The sequence below is a fragment of the Ipomoea nil genome, unplaced genomic scaffold, assembly GCF_001879475.1.
Source record: "Ipomoea nil cultivar Tokyo-kokei standard unplaced genomic scaffold, Asagao_1.1 scaffold2975, whole genome shotgun sequence".
Taxonomy (NCBI): domain Eukaryota; kingdom Viridiplantae; phylum Streptophyta; class Magnoliopsida; order Solanales; family Convolvulaceae; genus Ipomoea; species Ipomoea nil.
In genome coordinates, this window is record NW_017619403.1 from 646,041 (window position 1) to 649,925 (window position 3,885).

A 3,885-nucleotide genomic window follows, 5' to 3' on the forward strand; every position below is an offset into this window, starting at 1 on the left:
TTTAATCACCACACATGTTAAGGCTAAGCATAAGAGCATTCACAATATTTGCTTGCAACAATTTGCTTGCCCGTTGCAAGTCGTGATCCTGTTTGTGTGTGTGTATATATATATATATATATATATATATATATATATATATATATATATATATAGGGGTAGTCGCACTTTTGGTCCCTCAATTAGTGCTCATTCTGCAATGTCATTCTTAGTTCCCAATTTGAACACATTTGGTCCCTCAATTATTCGACCATTAAGCAGATTTGGTCCTTCTATCTGTATGACCGTTTAACACCGTTTAAAGCATGGGTAAAAGTGGAATTTCACATAGCATTGTTTATAATAAGTAGGAGAAATCGCATTTTTGGTCCCTCAATTAGTGCCCAATCTGCAATGTCATCCTTAGTTCCCAATTTGAACACAATTGGTCCCTCAATTATTTGACCATTAAGCAGATTTGGTCATTCTGTGAGACCATCAGTTTAACTCCGTTTAAATCAGGGGTATAATTGAAATTTCACATGAGTAAGAATTGAAAGTAGTCTAGCCATCAACATAGCTATGATTTTCGGTGATGATGGTCTGGTTAATGTCGTCGCCGATCATCATCAAGTATTTTTTGTTCTTGGCAATGGAGACGTATTCTTCGTACACGCCGGCAGTCACATATACGAGGAAGTAGCCGCCGTAGGACAAAGTGTTGTTGGGAGCAGCGGCGACGTCGTCATTAATGGTGGTAAAATTTCCACTCCCATCTTGACTCACAACCACAATGTCAGTCACCAGAACCTGGTCATCTTCCTGAGTTTGCAGGAGCTTTCTCCGGCTAACTCGCTCGAAAATCGCATTCGTCCGTTCCGACATCTTTAGAGGCAAACGCCCGTTTCGGAACCCAAGCTGTTTCTTGGTCGGACGCCAAGCTCCGGCGCTGGCGGCCTTCTTCTTCCTCGGCACCCACCCTTTAGTGAACAGAGCCAAAGAAACACTAAACAGCCGCGTGTCGTTCGCCAGCGGCACCACGATCCCATTCCTAACGCTCTAAGCCGAAGACGTCGCTTGCAGGCTGTCTACACACGTTTGCGTGTTGGTGAGAATGTCGCTAAGCAATGTTTGCACGTCATTGGCTTCCAACACCAGGAGATACCGGGAAGTCCCGTTGACAGTCTTGAAAGAACTGGAGAGATAATCCTAGTTTAAACCAGCGAGGAACTCGCAATCCTTGAGAGCTCAAACGGCGGTGGTGGTTAACAACTTGGAATTGCGGCGAAGGTACTTCTGGATCAATGACAGAAACTTGCGCGCAACGGATAAGGATTTGCAGATGGAGAATCGGCCATAGTCTTAGACATTGGAAGAAGAGTTGTTGTTGGGGAGAACAGTTTGACAGTAAGATGGGTAGGGAGTGGACTTGCAAATGGTGGATGCCGAGACATTTCTCGACGGTGGCGGAGCATCTGCGGCGGCGGAAATAACAACTGGGCAGAGAAAGGGGAAAAAATTAGCTTATTATATTCAAGGCTATGTGAAATTTCAATTATACCCCTGATTTAAACGGAGTTAAACTGATGGTCTTACAGAAGGACCAAATCTGCTTAATGGTCAAATAATTGAGGGACCAATTGTGTTCAAATTGAGAACTAAGGATGACATTGCAGATTGGGCACTAATTGAGGGACCAAAAGTGCGATTTACCCTACTTATTATAAACAATGCTGTGTGAAATTCCACTTTTACCCATGCTTTAAACGGTGTTAAACGGCCATACAGACTGAAGGACCAAATCTTCTTAATGGTCGAATAATTGAGGGACCAAATGTGTTCAAATTAGGAACTAAGGATGACATTGCAGAATGGACACTAATTGAGGGATCAAAAGTGCGATTACCCATATATATATATATATATATATATATATATATATATATATATATATATTACAGCTTTTATTTAATAAATTATTAATTTTAAACACGTAAAATTTAATGTATCGGGCTGATTTTTTTTATCGTACATTTTTTGATATAAAATTTATTTAAGGTATTACACACACACACACACACACACACACACACACACACACACACACACACACACACACACACACACACACATATATATATATATATATATATATATATATATATATTGGTTGTTACAAAAAGCTAATTAATTAAACATGCATATTGGTTGTTTAATTGAACCAAGTCAAATAACTAATAAGTGATTAAAAATCAAAATTAACTGATAGACTAACTATTTTATCAAAGAGGACCCTTTAATGTTTCTAAATCATTCATACTTTAGCTTTTGTTTTGTTTTGTTTTTTGTTTTTTGTTTTTTTTTGTTTTTTTGTTTTTTGTTTTTGTTTTTGTTAAATTTTAATTTTAATTTCTTTTTGTCAAGTATAATGATTATCCTCACACCGGTACACGCAAGGAGCATGGATCTGCTACCAACATATGCTTTTCATCCTCTTCGCAGTAAAGTTGTCACAAAAAATTAATAATAATAATAATAATAATAATAATAATAATAATAATAATAATAATAAAGCTAATTAATCCCAATCCTAAAACTCCCCTTTTCTTTCATTTCTTTGAACATGATTATCTAGGCTAGACAAGCTTAGGTAGGGATGGTGTATCTTTACACACACACGTGGATATAGGTTTTTTTTTTTTTTTTTTTTTTTTTTTTTTTGATATATTATGTTAGAGCATTATAATATAATTAGGAAAATATGACACTTTCCTCTTTAAATTATATGGAAATAGTTTTTTGTCCTTTAATTATATTCATTGTCATTTTTATTTAATAGTTTTGCGAAGTAATTTTTTTTTTTTCTTTTTAGAACTCTATTAGGATCGTGTTGAAAAAGATACTTCAAAAATAATTGAATGGCAAAAAAATTATTTGTAGACAAATGAGAAACAAAAAGTGACAACGACATAATTGAGAGACAAAAATTATTATTTTAATATAATTCAATATTGAAAAATATTTTTTTTTAATTAGTGTTAAAGATCGATATATATGGCCATATGGGTTTAGATTTGAGGGGTATTCAATGTGACTAAGGCCGGTACGCATTGCGTGATGAGAAAGTTAAAATTACATTATTTGAAAAAAAAAAAAGAATTAAGTTAAGTAAAAATTAATCTTTATCTATCACTTTTTGAAAAATATAATACAAGGAAAAAAAAAAAAGAAAAGAATTAAAACTACATTACTGATGAACTTTATGTATACCTCACATTAAAACACACTTTGGTGGGAATAAATAGATGGCAAGACACATGCATGGTAATTGGCAGCACGTTAGTTTCTCCCAAAACAATCTTCTTTTGACTGCCTTTCCCTAAATCCTAATTATCCAATTAATTTTAGAGATTTATTTTTTTCACTTTTTTTTTTCTTTTAAGTTTTATATTAGGAAGTTACCACAGAATCCATAGGACTCTGACATTCCAGCTTGTGAATAGTTGTCTTTACCTTTACCAGTGGCTAGCTAGCTACTAACCTCGAGTTTTTTTTTTTTTTTTTTTTTGTTTTTTGTTTTTTTTTTTCCATAACATGTAATTAGGGTGTGGGTAATTGGTAATTACCAAATATATCAGAGCTTTTTTAAGTTCATTTTGATATTTGATTTGCCACGGAGTTCATATGCTATACAATTCAAATTCTTTTAAAAAAAATTAAAGTTGAATTGTATTATTAATACTCTAAACTTATATTCCTTTTTAATATGAAAAAAATGCTACTTAAAAGTCTTTTCTAACTTCGATATAATTTTCCCAATTCAATGGATATACTGTTGGGAAAAAAATTGGATATGTGGAATGACTGGTATAAGAGAAGTGAGGATATGAGATTTTCAAGCGTGCA

At 33.9% G+C, this 3,885-nt stretch overlaps 1 pseudogene; it reads right to left on the reverse strand.

Annotated features, from left to right (window-relative positions):
- Positions 1-492: 492 nt before the first annotated feature.
- On the reverse strand, positions 493-1,738 carry LOC109163030 (annotated as a pseudogene).
- Between the last annotated feature and the right edge of the window lie 2,147 nt (positions 1,739-3,885).